The sequence below is a fragment of the Panthera uncia genome, assembly GCF_023721935.1.
Source record: "Panthera uncia isolate 11264 chromosome B2 unlocalized genomic scaffold, Puncia_PCG_1.0 HiC_scaffold_25, whole genome shotgun sequence".
Taxonomy (NCBI): domain Eukaryota; kingdom Metazoa; phylum Chordata; class Mammalia; order Carnivora; family Felidae; genus Panthera; species Panthera uncia.
The window spans coordinates 24,809,639-24,825,920 of record NW_026057581.1 but is presented as its reverse complement, the minus strand read 5'-3'; the positions used below and the strand labels follow the sequence as shown (position 1 = coordinate 24,825,920).

The following is a 16,282-nucleotide window of genomic DNA, read 5'->3' as shown; positions in this document are numbered from 1 at the left end:
AGAGAGAGACATCATCTCTCTCCTGTCTCTACTTATAAGGGAAATAATCTCATCATGAGATCTTCACCCTCATGATGTAATTACCTCCCAAAGGCCCCCGTCTTCAAATACCATCATATGGTGAGTTAGGGCTTTACCATATGAATATTGGGAGGATTCAATTCGGTTCACAGCATCAACCATTCTATACTTAATACTTAATATGCTTAATAAATATAATTAATATGCTTACTATGCTTAATAAGTATATTTAGTACTCAATACTTAATATGCTGAATAAGTTTTTTCACATCTTTATTACTTGACATTGAGTAGACGTGAAGTATTCAAAAATAAGACCTCTGCTTTCACCTCCAAGCTATCTCTTCTTTTTTAATCGTTCTTTGCTTTTAACCTATGGAACATTTGTAATATTCTTTCACCATACATCAGGTTAGAAAACCAATGATAATGACTAGAATGTATTAAGTGAGCAGTAAGATGTGCCAAGCACTATGCTATATCTCATTTATAATGATCTCTATTTGATAGAAAATGGGGACCAGAAAGGTTAATAAACTTGCCTAAGGTCACATAGCTAGTGGCTGGTTATGGTAAATATCATGATTGACCCTTTCAATCCCCATTCCATTTACTATCTGTAAAAATTGAAATGTTAAAGCCCACATTTCCCAGATCATTTTGCATCTGATATTTTGGAAGCAAATTGAGTTCACAGCAATCAGATGTGTTCCCCCTCCGTCTGGTAGGTTGAGGTAAAACAAAGGCCATCTTTCTACTTCTAGTCAAACTAACCTGAGAATTTTGGCAACTAGACCCCAAGTTTGGGTCTAGTCACACAAGTTTCATGAGTACAACAGCCAGTAGGGTGGCAGCAGCAGCAGTTTCCTAAATTCTAGCTTGGAGCTATGGTGGTATGCCCTTGACATCAACAGCCCAGCGATGGTTCCCTGGCTTCTGTTCCTCCATCCCTTACAAAGAAGTGTTTGTTTGTTTTTGAAAGTTTATTTCTTTATTTTGAGAGGGGGGAGGGGCAGAGAAAGAGGGAGAGAGAGAATCCCAAGCAGTCTCTGAACTGATAGTGCAGAGCCTGACATGGAGCTCAAACCCACAAGCTGTGAGATCATGACCTGAGCCAAGACCAAGAGTCAGACACTTAACTGACTGAGCCACCCAAGCACTACCACCCTTACAAAAAAAGTTTTTGTTTTTGTTTATTATGTAATTACTGATCCAGAACACTGCTTTTATTTCCAATGAAATATCCCAATTTTCCCTTCATGCCTTTTTTATTAAATTATGGGGGAAAATGGAAATAAGATTCTTGCTTATTTTCTAATAGTACTACTGCTCCATTTGTTCCCTTTCTATATGGGTGAAGAAGAACATGCAACTCGCTGAAGACCTCCAGTCAGTAATCCAGAGGCTGTCAGTGTTTGGGCCAATTAAGTCAGTCACCTTCTGTGGACGGCAAAGTGCTAGCATGGTGTTCAAAGACCTGACTTCAGCTTGTAATTCTGTGAATGCTTTTCAAAGCAGGACCCCAGGCACGATGTTTAAGTGTTCCTGGCAACAGCGTTTCATGTCAAAAGATGTAAGACTCGCTATGACCCAAAAAAGTTTTTAACTGAAGTTTTTATTGAGATAATTGTACAATTCAAATATATTTGTAAGAAATAACACAGTGTTATCCCATGTACCCTTTACCCAATCTCCCTCTTTGTCACCTCCTCAGAAATTGCAGTGCAGTATTATAAGCAAGATATTGACATTTATACAATTCGCTGGTCTTATTCAGATTTCCCCCATTGTACTCATTTGTGCATGTGTCTGTGTTAGTGTGTGTGTTTATACAATGCCTTTTATCACACATGTTGGTTCATTCATCAACCACCAAAGTCAAAGTACTGAGTAGTTCTGACATGGATGCCTCATGTTGCCCTTTTACATCACCACCCCTAATCCCTGGAAACTAATCTGTCCTACACTTCTAAAGTTTTGTCATTTCAAAAAGTATCATACATGGAATAATACAGCTTGTAATCATCGGGAATTGTTTTTTTTCACTCAGTTTAAGTCTCCTGGAGATGCATCCAAGATGTGTGTATCAATAGTTTGTTTGGTGTTCTTATTGTCGAGAATTATTTCATGGTATAGATGTACCATAGTTTGTTTTGCCACTTACCTATTGAAGGATATGTGGGCTGTTTCCAGTTTGGGGCTGCTACATATAAAGCTACTGTAAACATTCATGTACAGGTTTCTGTGTGAATATAGTTTTCATTTTGCCCAAGAGTTCAATTGTTGCGCTGTATGCTTGTTTACTTTAAAAAAAAAAAATGCCAAACTTGGTCTTTGCAAAGAGTTTGTAAACAAAATTTCTTGCACTAACTCTTTTTCTGCTTAAAATATCTATGGTAGTGTCCCACTCTACACACTGACTGACACAGCAGTAGAGACAAGACACAAAATCCAGACTCAGGGCTTGTAACCAAAACTGAAAGACTAATGAAATGGTTACTTGTGTGTGAATACGATTGAAAGAGAAGCATTGTAGTAGGGAAAACATACAAGGGAGAAGTGGAGACCATTTTTCCTTTTTACCTTACCTCTACTTCAGGATTTATACCAGTTTTCCAGTTTAGGAAACAAGCAGAATAGAAGTAGTGACTTTTTACGTTAGATCTTATAAAATCCAACTCTATTGGAGATGGGACAACTTATGATCTCTGTTTTCCACCATGTTTCTCTTTGGAATAATACTAAATTGTGTCAGTCTCCTTAGAATTCATGGCAAAAGCAACAGAGTTTTAGAAACAGAACTGGAAGGTGACAAGATAGCTCTGAAGCTTGTAAGGACTTCCTGAAATCTGTCACCTCACTTTGGGATTATTCCATTCTACTGATGAAATCACACTACGGCGATTTTTTGGACTGTGTTTTTAGAAAAGGGAAAGGGTTTCAAAATAACTGAAGACATGTATTTATGATATCCTCACTCTTGTAATTTTCTATCACATAGCTCTCTGTCTTCAGGCAAATGAGTATTAGAAGTATGCATTCCAGGGGCGCCTGGGTGGCTCAGTCGGTTAAGCGTCCGACTTCAACTCAGGTCATGATCTCGGGGCCCGTGAGTTCGAGCCCTGTGTCAGGCTCTGTGCTGACAGCTCAGAGCCTGGAGCCTGTTTCAGATTCTGTGTCTCCCTCTCTCTCTGACCCTCCCTTGTTCATGCTCTGTCTCTCTCTGTCTCAAAAATAAATAAACGTTAAAAAAAAAAAAAAAGAAATATGAGTTCTGGGCCCTGGATGTACCTCTGTCTCTAATAGAGCACGTGTGCCTAAACATGTTGTCTCTACCTCCTTTGCTTTTTAATTTCCAATTTTTTTAGTTGGACTAATAGTTTTAAAGCTAGAAGAGCTATTTATTGAGAAAGTTTTCCACTCTGGTAATCTGAGTTTCCTAATTCACGAAACCCCAGGATCAGAGCCTTGGGATCATTGCTGTGCTGTCTAATTAGAATCTCCACTCGATGCATACAACACTGTTTTTCCATTAGTGGCATCAAACCCGGGAGGAAAGTATGTAAAGCTTTAAGTCTTCCTTGGCTTCTATTTTCAACATTCTCCTCTCTGGATTTGAGAATGCATATGTGCTCACTACTCTCTTTATGATATTTCCTAAAGACTTGCTCAATAAAAAGTGAATCTCCAATAACACAAAACACTAAAGATGAGGTACTACATTATTCCTTCAATTAGATGATGGAATAAAACACCTTTGACTGCCCATGGATAATTTCCAGTTCCTGACTACTAGTCTGATCCTTATAATATGTCAAAATTGCCTCAAGGTTAAAATATAGGCCTCATTTTTAATTCTATCTTTTTTTTAAATGTTTATTTATTTTTGAGAGAGAGAGAGAGTGGGGGAGGGGCCAAGACAGAGGGAAACACAGAATCTGAAGCAGGCTCCAGGCCCTGAGCTGTCAGCATAGAGCCCAATGTGGGGCTTGAACCCATGAACCATGAGATCATGACTTGAGCCGAAGTCTGATGCTTAACCAACTGAGCCATCTAGGTGCCCCTTTAATTCTAAGAATTCTAATTCCAGAGAAACTTTATCCTTTTATACTAACATGTTTAACATATTCAAGATGCTGTCATAAATGTCAAACTCAAACAAAGCCCATTTCAACTAGTAACGGCTTTCCATCTTCCTTCTGGTACCTATATGACTAGTAAAGGGCCTGGCTATGAGCCTAATATATACAGGTAACAGATGAATGCTAGGGATTATAGAGGCAAGAACCACAAATCCTATGCATTAGAAAATTTGCTATACCTCCTTAGAGGAATGGCAAAGAGAAGGTAAAAAAATTTTTTTCAATGTTTATTTTGAGAGAGAGAGAGAGAGAGAGAGAGCAAGCAGGGGAGGGGCAGAGAGAGAGGGAGACACAGAATCCAAAGCAGTCTTCCAGGCTCCAAGCTGTCAGCACAGAGCCCAATGCAGGGCTCAAACTCACGAATTATGAGATCGTGACCTGAGCCAAAGTCAGATGGTTAACGGACTGAACCACCTAGGTGCCCCACGGCAAAGAGAATTTTTTATCCTAATGAATTTTTTTAATGGTCTCCCCCTTCTCACCAAGAGGGAAATTCTTCAATCTCTGGGAGGCAAGCCTTAAGGATGCCTCACTCTAGGATAGAAGGAGGGCTAAAGAGCATCTGGATTCTGTCCCACATTGTGTCCTAATTATTAGTGACTACTGCTGATGTGATAGTAGTTGAGACCATTAAATAATCCTCAGATCCAGATCAGGGGTAATTTGTCCCAAGTTCTCAAAGCAAAGTGTAAGCCCCTAAAAAGTCAACTGCTCCTCCAGGAACCTCACTGAAGAGCAGTAAGCACTGGTAAAGACATAGCCTTCAGCTGCCAGCAAGCAGTGGAGATAGTTGAGGCAAAATCAGTATCATCTGTGGTCTTGGCACGATGAGTATGGCAGAGATTATGGTTTGACTTCAAACATAAAAAGTATTCAGCAAGTGTTCAGGGAAAGGAGCACCAGGGGGTGCATGTTGATTAATCTGAATCATCATAATTCCATTCTTAGTTAATTCCATAGTTAGTGAAGGATTGCCCACAGGTAGAGTGGGCAACTCTACCCAACAAGATGTGATGGGTATAATTGTTCTGCTGTTGAGTCCCCCTCTCCCCACCTCCATGGAAGATATCCTCAGGTTAGTATTGGTGGTATTCTACCTTTCCTGGAAGAGACCCAACCAAATCTTGCCTGATTACTGCATGCAACAAACTGCAATTTGTTGTGTGTGTCAGTAGTTTGAGCAGGGTTCTTCTGGGCAGTCCTGCTCTTGGTGATAATCATCTGAGGTCACTCACTGGTGTTGAGATGACGGCTAGTATGGCCTAAAGGGTCCAAAAAGTCTTCACTCACAGTCTGGTGCCTTATCAGGGAAGGCTGGAAGGCTGACATCAGCAGAGAGTTCAGATGGCCAGGACATTCTCTACATCTGGCCTCTCTATGTGGTCTCTATACATGGTTCTTCCAACATGGTAAACATCTTACACAGTGGTTCAGGTCTAACAAGAGTATGGGTTCTAAAAGACCTAGGAAGAAACCTCAAGACTCATTTTGATGGCCTTGAAGTCTCAGAATATCATTTCTATCACATTCTATTGGTCAAAGCAAAACAACTGAGTAAGCCGAGCCCAGAGTCAAGTGAAGGGAGTTAGATTCCACCTCTTGATGTGAGAAGCAGCATGAATGTGCAAAGAGGAATTGATGGCAGCCCTCTTTGGAAACTGTCCACTTCAGGTCATCCTTGGGCCATTCAATTCACATCCCTTTCTCAGGCAAAATACACTCACTCCATGTGTTAGTTTTATATTGCTGTGTAGCAAATTAACACAAACTTAGTTCTGAAAACAATACACATTTACTATCTCACAGCTTCTGTGCTTAGGAGTCTGTGACCAACTTGCCTGGGTTCTCTGCTCAGGGTCTCACATGACTGTAACCAAGGTGTCAACTGGACCATGTTATCATCTGGAGGGTTGACAGGGGAAGAAACTGCTTCCAAGTGTTTTAGGTGGGCAGCAGAATTCATTTACTTGTGATGTATGACTGACAACCCTGTTTTTTTTCTGGCTGTCAGAAGAAGCCAACCTCAATCCTGAGAGATATCCTGCAGTTCCTTGCTTTGTGGGCTTCCTCAGTGAGACTGCTCACTTCTTTAAGCCAGCAAGAAGAACCTCTCACTTCAGTATGCTAGAATGGAGTCTTATTTATACATAACCTAAACATAACCTAAACATCTCATCACCTTTGCCATATTCTGTTGATTAGAAGCAAGTCACAGATCCCACCCTCACTCAAGGGAAGGGAATTCCATGAAGTCATAAATATCGGGAGATGGACATTATTGACCACAGTGTCTGTCTACAACCCTCTCTCTTTGGAGGCCCCAAAATTTGGTGTCTTAAACAAAAAAGTTATTATTTGCTTTTGAATGGGCTCTGATGGAAAGTTTTTACTTAAGATCACTTTTCTGGTTGCAATCAAATGGCATCTGGGACTGGAATCATCTGAAGGCCTAAGGGTCTAGAAGTCCAAGATGGCTTCTTCAATCACATGTTTCATGCCTGGTTGGGGTAACTAGCATGCTAGAGCCTGGGTGGGCATTTATGTCTCTCCATGTAGCCTCTCTATGTGGCTACCTTGAGCTTCCTCACAGTGTGAGAGTCTCAGAGTAGTCAGACTCATTGCATGGCAGCTAGTTTCACAAAAGTGAACATTTCAAGAATCCCATGCAGAAGCTTCAAGGTTTTTTATGATGTAGACTCATGCAGGAGCCATGCAGGGTAACTTCTGTCACATTTTATTGAAGAAAAGCAAGTTATAAGAGTTATAAGGCCAGTCCAGTTTCAAGGGGTAGGGACTACACCAGAGCATGAATACTCAGAGTCATGGCTCAGTCAGAGAACCATTTGTAGAGACTAACTATTAAAACCTAAAATATGGCAACCTGGAAAATCAGCATAATTACTTTACATTGTTTCAAAAACTTTCTTTCACAGGCATATCACCTACATCCTGTCCAGATTCCAGATATAATTTTGACTAAACAACCAATGCCATGTAGGTGCATTATCCTCTAGTTATTTAATGACCAGGCATCAAACACACATAGTCACCCTGAAACTGTCTAATTATGGCAAGCTATGGATATGCCATCATCCATTATCTTGGATAGCTTGATGGAGTCTTATACAAGATTAAGACATCAGAAAGATCTGCTGAGAACTTCTGGAAAGTGTTTTCCTCCTGAAAAGAAATAGGTGAGGAAAAACTCATCTTTCCGCTTTTGAGGATTGTGATGTGAAGGCTTGATGCCTAGAGTTGCAGTAGCTATTTTGTGATTATGAAAAGGAAGTCAAAATTGTAGAGAAGCAACTGAAAACTGCTGAGCAACTGTAGTAACCAATCCTGAAACTTCTTAGCTCCAGGCTTCTTGTTATGTGAGATGGAAAGTTCCTTATCCTATAAACTACTTTAAATGAGTGTTCTGTTACTTACAACTCAATGTATTCTTATTAATACATATCTCCAGGCCACCAAATAGTGGAAAGGAAAGGAATATAGTGCAGAAAAACTTTAATGGCCACTAGGGCATACTGCCAAAGAAAGTTGAGCCTTTGGAGCTCACTGGTTGGGAACCTACCCATTTGACTATTCTTCCTGAGTCAGTGTCCTGAGAGAAGAAGTTTGTTGTCTTGTTTCCTTAGAGATTTTTTTAACCCTTTCTAATCCTTAATTATTCTCCCCCTTTCTAAGGCTGGCTTCATGTTGGAAAAACAAGATTATATTTTAGGAAATGTATCCTTAATTATAAAAAACCTGGTGTTGCCTCCATCTGTTCCACAGATTATTACTAACTCCAGAATTAGAATCAAATGACCTTTTGTGACCAGAATATCAGTCTCTTAGTGCCTTAACCAAGTACCACACACTTGGTGGCTTAACACAAATTTATTTTCTCACAGTTCTAGAGGCTAGAAGTATGAAATTAAGGTGTCATCATAGCCATGTTTTCTCTGAAGGCTCTAGGTGAGGATCTTCCCTTGCCTCTGCCTAGCTTCTGATAGTTACCAGCAATCCTTGGGGTTCCTTGGCTTGAAGATAGAGTACTCCAGTGTCTGCCTCTACAATCACTTGATGTTCTCCCTGTGTGTGTCTGTGTCCAGATTTCTTTCTTTCTTTTTTTTTTTTTTTTAAGGACAGTTATACTGGATTTAGGGTCCATTCGATTCCAGTTTGACCTCATCTTAACTGAATTATATCTGCAAAGACCCTGCTACCAAATAAAGTCACAGTCCCAGGACCTTTGAACATGTCTTTTGAGGGGGTGCAATTAAATTCACAAAAAGTACTGGTGATGAGTCTATTAAAGAACTCATGTGATACTGAACATCATCCTTAATTGGAAGATTCTAATGAAGTGTTGGCAGCACAAAAGATAATAGCATAAGGGCAGATTTGGAACAACTGAAATTATTTTATTTTTTTATATAAAGCTTGTCTATTTATTTATTTATTTATTTATTTTGTGAGAAAGAGACAGACAGAGACAGAGCTGGGGATAGGCAGAGGGAGGGAGAGAGAGGGAATCCAAGCAGACTCCACACCTGTGTGAAGCCTGATGCAGGTTCAGTCTCCTGAACCATGAGATCATGACCTGAGCCAAAATCAAGAGTCAGATGCACTTAACTGACTGAGCCACTCAGGTGCCTCTGGAAAAGCTGAATTTAAATAGCGAGATGATTGGATGGTGAGGAAGGAGAATGTAAAAGAGTCTGGGTAAAGTTATCTGAAGAAATAGAATTCTCTTGGGTGGCCAGAAAAACCATGTGGGAAACAATAAAGTCTTTCATTTATCCAGCATTTACAACTTGGCAGCCATGAATGAAACACTGCATGCATTGTTTCATTATTTCTCATAACTCCTAAAGTAAGAAGTATCTCCATTTTCTAGAAAAGGAAGTTGGAGCATAAGGAAGTTAAATAAATTGCTTGAAGTTTACTTAGTAAATAAAGTCAGGACCAGGAATAAAATTCAGTTTTGTTTGACTGCAAAGTCCATGGTCTTTCCAGTCACAGAAGTCATCCTGCACTGAGTCAACAAATACTTATTGCATGCCTACCATATGTCACATACTGGACCAGAGAGTAGGTGTCAATACATGCTGCCAAACTGCTTTCAATAAAAGTAATCATTGTTTACATTTCCACTCACAGTGCATAAAAGTATTTGATTCTCCAGTCCCTTCCCCAAACTGAATATTCAATCTGGAATTCTTCAAAATTTGGTAGTATCAGCAGTACCTTGTCTTAATTTGCATGTTTTTGAGTATTAGTGAAGTTAAACATCTCTTCAAATGATTGTTTTACCATTTTTATTCATTTTTCTCTAAATCACCTTGTCATATATTTTGTCCATCCATTTCCTATTGGGTTTATCTTCTTACAGACTTATGAAAGATATTTATGTATGCTAGATAGTAATGATCTGTTAATTTATTTTTTTTTAAGTTTATTTATTTATTTTGAGAGAGGCAAAGACAGTGTGAGTGGGGGAGGGGCAGAGAGAGAGGGAGAGAGAGAATCCCAAGCAGGCTCCGTGCTGCCAGCACAGAGCTGGACATGGGGCTTGAACTCATGAAACTGCAAGATCGTGACCTGAGCTGAAAGTAAGACTTGGTTTCTTAACCGATTGAACCACCCAGGAGCCCCAAGTTCTGTTATTTTATATATTATAAATATATTACTTTCATGACTTTCAGGAGATGGAAATTATTGACCCTAAGGTCTGTCCCTAGGGTCCATTTCTTTTCATTTCCCTTTATTTTTAGTAAGTAACTTATGCAAGTATTCTTCACAGTAAGATTATAGAACTGTTCTGCTATTTTTTCTGTTTATATTGTTATATAAAATGTAATAAAATACATTTTTTCTCAAACAGATAGCCAATTATCTCAAAACCATCTATTGATAGTCTATTTTTCCTTTGTTATATCTTAAATTACAATTTAGACATGAATCTTATACTAGAATCTCATTTGTTTTGTTGATTTAATTATCTATTCCTTTTTCAATGCCAAACTCTTTTAATATAATAGCTTTATATGTCATAATATTTTTCTCTTTATGAGTCTTTGTTTTCAAAATTTCTTTTTTAGTTCCACACATTTTCTCTTCCTGGAAAATATCAGAATCCTTTGTCAAATTCTTTCCACTGAGACTTCTAGGGGGAATACCATTAAATTTATAGATTAATATAAAATATTTATTTCTTTATTATAATATTGTTTCCTACCCTTTAACTTAGGACTTTAAAGTTTTAAGGGTTTTGTCACATAGTTCAGATACTCTTCTTATTAGATTCATACCAAGGTTTTATAATTTATGTAGTTATTCTCACTGGGAGTTTATTTTTCCTGATATTTTCTAATTGGATACTGCTTAAAAAATAGAAAAGCAAGACACAATCAATTTCTATATCTTGATTTCTTTTCTTCACACTATAGGGTTTCACCATAATCTGTTCTTCTCTACATAGTCATACATCTATATGAAAATAGGAAGAGTAAATGCAAATGTCAAGGGATTATGAAAGGGAAAAAGTCCAAATTATCTTGGGCCCTAATAGTCCCAATAATGCTAGTGTAGACAAAGATCTACCATATTAAAGCAGTTTTATGATTGAGAGCTTTGGTAAAGGGAGCATGCCAGCCACATAATGAAGCATGTAGGGTACATATATCTGCTATTTTCTCACTCTTATAAGTAGCTGACAAATGCAGGTAGAACAAAAAGACAAACAGCTTTCCCACCAGTGATTAAAAATCCAGCGTGTTTTGGGATGGCATGAAGCCTTGGGATTCTAGATATCTTTATGTAAATGAATGGAATCCAAATGAAAAGGTTAGAGCCCCTACTCATGCATGGAATCAATGCACAAGAGAATAAAAAGCAGTCTTTATGTGCTGCTAGGGCCTGGCTCTCATACCTGTATGAACATGGGTTGAGCTTGGATAAGACTATCCTAAGAAGGCCCAGGAAATAAACCGTCCCCACTATATCAAAACCGGGATTGATGGAAACTATCAGTCAGTCAAAGTATTTGTTGAACACTCGCTGTGTGCCTAACTAATGGTAAAGAAAACCACATCTGAGAAGGCTTGGTGAAAACTCTAGAGGTAAGACCATTTACCTATCTCATCACTCTTCAAGCCAACTTCTCTCCTCCAAGGTAATACAGAACAGAACCTTTAGTAGGATGACAAAAGTTCTGTCCTTTCTCTTTTTTCATACCACCTGAAAATAATCTCAAGATGGTGAGTGGAGAGAGCAGAAATGGGAGGAGGACAAAAGTGGGAGGTGGGTTGAGGTGGGTGGAAGATGAAGGTGGGAGGAAGGTAGTGATAGGAGTCAGACCTCCAAAATGTAAAAACAAATATATATGTTGTATGTTTTTCTGGAGGAAATGTAAGATACACATACAGTCACCATTTTGGACCTGTTTCTTCCAAGTCTTAGGAGATATTGGGTTTATCTTTGGAGGACTTCATACATTCCCATAATTTGGATAAGGATGCTGACTTGCAAGGGCTACATACAGAAGGATCTTGTGTCTGCCTCCAAAAATAAAACACTGATGTGCTTTATAATTGTAGGTCATGTTTTATTCAGGACATCAGAAGTAAAATACTTGAAATAAGAGGAGTTACAAAGGCAGTCACTCTCCCTACCTCTGAGAGAAGCCACAGGTGAATGAGGTGTGATATGGGAAAAAACAGAGATATCCCCTACTTATCCTGGCACTAGCTCCTCATTGAAAGGGAGAAACACTTCTAAGTGTGAGAGCTGGTGAAGCTATTCAAATAATTCCTCACCTAGTCTCCTCATCAACACTCTCCCAAGTTCAAAGAAAAAGCTGACAGTAAGAATTTAAAGGACAATACCCATCCAAGAGATCCAAATAAAAAGGCACCTCATAAATTTTAAAAAACAATAATAAAAATTAAAAATAACAAGTTTAAAAAAGGAACCTCATACTGAAGATAGAATAGTGCATTCACAAGAACAGCAGCGACCACAGTGAGATTAACAACAGCAACATCAATTACAGCAGCAATAATGACAAAAAGTAGACTGGTGACCTCTATCAGAAATGGACAGATCCAGCATGCAGAAAATCAGTAAGCACATAGTTGAGCTCAACAACACCATCAATTAATTGGATATAATTGACATTTATAGATTACTTCATCCAACAACAGAAGAAAGTACATTCTTTCCCAGTTCACGTGAAACATTCACCAACACAGAGTATATTCTGTGTCATAAAACACACCTTAGCAAAGGTAAAACAGTAGAAGTCATGCAATGTCTGCTTTCAGAGCACAATAGAATTAAGCAAGAAATCAATAACAGAAATGACTGGAAAATCCTAAAACATGTGGAGATTAAGCAACATACTTCTAAAGAACACATGGGTCATGGATATTAAAAGCATAATAAAGAGTACAATGTACAAGTCTATTTCAAAAAATTTGGTAACCGGATGAAATGAACCAATTCCCTGAAAGTCAAGATCTGCCAAAACTTACACAATAAGAGATAGTCATTTTAAATAGGTTTATATTTATTAAAGAAATTGAATCAATAATAAATAAGCATCCAAAACAGACCCAGGGGGGTTCACTGGTGAGTTCTACCAAACATTTAAGGAAGAAATTATACCAATTCTCTACAATCTCTTTCAGAGGATAGAAACAGAGGGAATACTTCCTAACTCATTCTATGAGGCCAACATTATTCTAACCAAAATTTGCAAAGATATTACAAGGGAGAAAAAAATACAAAGCAATACTTTTCATGGACAGGGATGTAAAAACCCTCAACAAAATGTTAACAAACAGAATGTAACAGTGTATAAAAAGAATGATATACCACAACCAAGTGTCATTTATCTTAGATATGTAAGCCTGGCTTGGCACTTGAAAACCAAATTAATGTAACCCATCACCTCAGCAGGCTGAAAAAGAAAAATCACATGATTATACCAATAGATACAGAAAAATCATTTACAATAAACCAAGCTAATGCAATAGGACAGGGAAAAGAAACAGAATGTAAACTGATTGGGAAAGAAGGCGTAAAACTGTCCTCGTTCATAGGTAACATGATTATCTATGTCGAAAATAAAAAAAAAAAAAAAACATTGACAAAAAAAAAAAAAAAAGCAAACACAAAAATCTCCTGGCACTAATAATCAATTATAACAAGATTGCAGAATACAAAATTAATATCCAAAATATTAGGAAATAGAAATATGTTTTTCTATATACCAGCAATGGATAAGTATAATTTGGAGTTAAAAACACAATACTATTTACATTAACACCCGCTAACATGAAATACTTAGGTATAAATCTATCCAAATGTGTGTAAAATATATATAAGGATAACTATAAAACTCTGACGGAAGAAGTCAAAGAAGAGCTAAATAAATGAGATGTATTCCATTATCATGGATAAGAAGACTCAATATTGCCAAAATGTCCGTTCTCCCTACTTGGTCCATAGATTCAATGCAATCCCAATCAAAATCCCAGAGAGTTATTTTGCTGATATTGACAAATCAATTCTAAAGTTCATATGGACAGGGTGCCTGGGTAGTTCAGTCGGTAAAGCATCCAGCTCTTGATTTTGGCTCAGGTCATAATCTCATGGGTTTGTGGGTTCAAGCCAGGTGGAGCCTGCTTGGGATTCTCTCTCCCTCTCTCTCTGCCCCTCCCATGCTTTTGCACTCTCTCTTTCTCTTTCAGAAATAAATAAACATTAAAAACAATAAAGTTCATATGGAGAGACAAAATACCCAAAACAGCCAACACAATATTGAAGTAGAAAAATAAAGTTGGAAGACTAACACTATCTGACTTCAAGACTTACTTCAAAGCTACAGTAATCAAGACAGGGTGGTATTGGAAAAAGAAGAAACAAAAGATCAATGGAACAGAATAGAAAGCGCAGAAATAGATCACATTAATAGAGTCAACTAATCCTTCACAGAAGAGTGAAGACAATTCAATGAAGCAAAGACTATTTGTCTTTTCAACAAATGGTGCTGGAACAGCTGCAGATTCACTTGCAAAAAGAAAGAAAGAGGAAAGAAAGAAAGAAAGAAAGAAAGAAAGAAAGAAAAAAAGAAACCTAAACACAGTCTTTATGCCCTTCCACAAAATTAACTCAAATAGTGTATTGACCCCTAAATCTAAAATGAAAAACTATAAAACTAGATGATGATGTAGGAGAAAACCTACATTATCTACTATCTAGCCCTGTGCGTGGTGATGACTTTTTAGATACAACACTGAACGCACAATTCATGAAAGAAATAATTGATAAGCTGGACTTCATTAATATTAAAAACTTCTCTGTGGGGCGCCTGGGTGGCGCAGTCGGTTAAGCGTCCGACTTCAGCCAGGTCACGATCTCGCGGTCCGTGAGTTCGAGCCCCGCGTCAGGCTCTGGGCTGATGGCTCAGAGCCTGGAGCCTGTTTCCGATTCTGTGTCTCCCTCTCTCTCTGCCCCTCCCCCGTTCATGCTCTGTCTCTCTCTGTCCCAAAAATAAATAAAAAACGTTGAAAAAAAAATTAAAAAAAAAAAAAAACTTCTCTGTGAAAGATAATGTCAAGAGAATGAGAAGACAAGCTGCAGACTAGGAGAAAATATTTACAAAAGACATATTTGATTAAGGACTGTTTTCCAAAATATACAAAGAACTCTTTAGACATTAACAATAAGAAAACACAACCCACTTAATGAATAAGCCAAAGATTGGGACACCTGGGTAGCTCAGTCAGTTAAACATCAGACTTCGGCTCAGGTTATGATCTCATGGTTCATGGGTTTGAGCCCCATGTCGGGCTCTGTGCTAATAGCTCAGAGCCTGGAGCCTGCTTCAGATTCTGTGTCTCCCTCTCTCTCTGCCCCTCCCCTGTTCATGCTCTGTGTCTCTCTCTCAAAAATAAGCAATCATTTTAACAAAATTTTTTAAAAGAATAAGCCAAATATCTTAACATACAGGTCACCAAAAATACAAATCACAAATATATATATGAAGATATGTTCTACATTATAGGTCACTGTGGAAATGCAAATTAAAACAACAATGAGATACCACTATACATCTGTTAGAATGGCCCAAATTCAGAACACTGACAATACCAAATGCTGATGAGGATGTGGAGCAACAGGAACTGTCATTCATTCCTGATGGGAATGCGAAATAGTACAACCACTTTGGAAGACCATTTTGCCATTTTTTTACAAAACTATATTAACTCTTACCAGCATTCACATTCATTGCTATTTACCCAAATGAGTTGAAAATTTATGTTCACACAAAAACTATACATGAATGTTTATAGCAACTTTATTCATAATTGCCAAAGATTGGAAGGAATCGAAATGTCCTTCAGTAAGTGAATGGATAAACTGTGGTTATCCACAGAAAATACAGTATTATTTATTGCTAAAACAAAATGAGCTATCAAGTCATGAAAAGGCAGAGAAATCTTTTTTTTTTTTTAATTCATGGAACGCTTCACAAATTTGCGTGTCATCCTTGCACAGGGGCCATGCTAATCTTCTCTGTATCATTATAATTTTAGTATATGTGCTGCCGAAGTGAGCACCAAAGAAGAATCTTATTAAAGAAATGGAGTAATGGATGTTAGTAAGTGAAAGAAGCCAATCTGAAATGACTACATATTATATTATTCCAACTATATGATATTCTGGAAAAGGCAAAATTGTGGTGACAGTAAAAAGATCAGTGTTGCCAGGTATTGTAAGGAGAGGGGTAAATAGGCAGAGCACAGAAGATTTTGGCGGCAGTGAAACTACTCTATGTGATACTATAATGGTCGATATGTCATTAAACATCTGTCTAACCCCACAGAATATACAACACATTCATTACATTAGAGTGACCCCTAATGTAAACTATGGACTTGGTTTGATTATGATATGTCAGTGTAGGTTCTCATTGATTGTAACAAATACACCACTCTGGGGGGAGGAGAGTGGGGGTGCTGGCAATGTGGTTAGGTATGCATGTGAGAGCAGAAAGTATAAGGGAAATCTCTATACCATCCTCTCAATTTTTCTATGAACTTAAAAGTTGTCTTAAAAAA

General features: G+C 37.9%; 1 non-coding gene across 1 annotated transcript; it reads right to left on the bottom strand.

Annotated features, from left to right (window-relative positions):
• Positions 1-15,674: 15,674 nt before the first annotated feature.
• On the bottom strand, positions 15,675-15,781 carry LOC125908508 (U6 spliceosomal RNA). Its single transcript, XR_007453390.1, has one exon. It is a non-coding gene; the product is annotated as a U6 spliceosomal RNA (small nuclear RNA).
• Between the last annotated feature and the right edge of the window lie 501 nt (positions 15,782-16,282).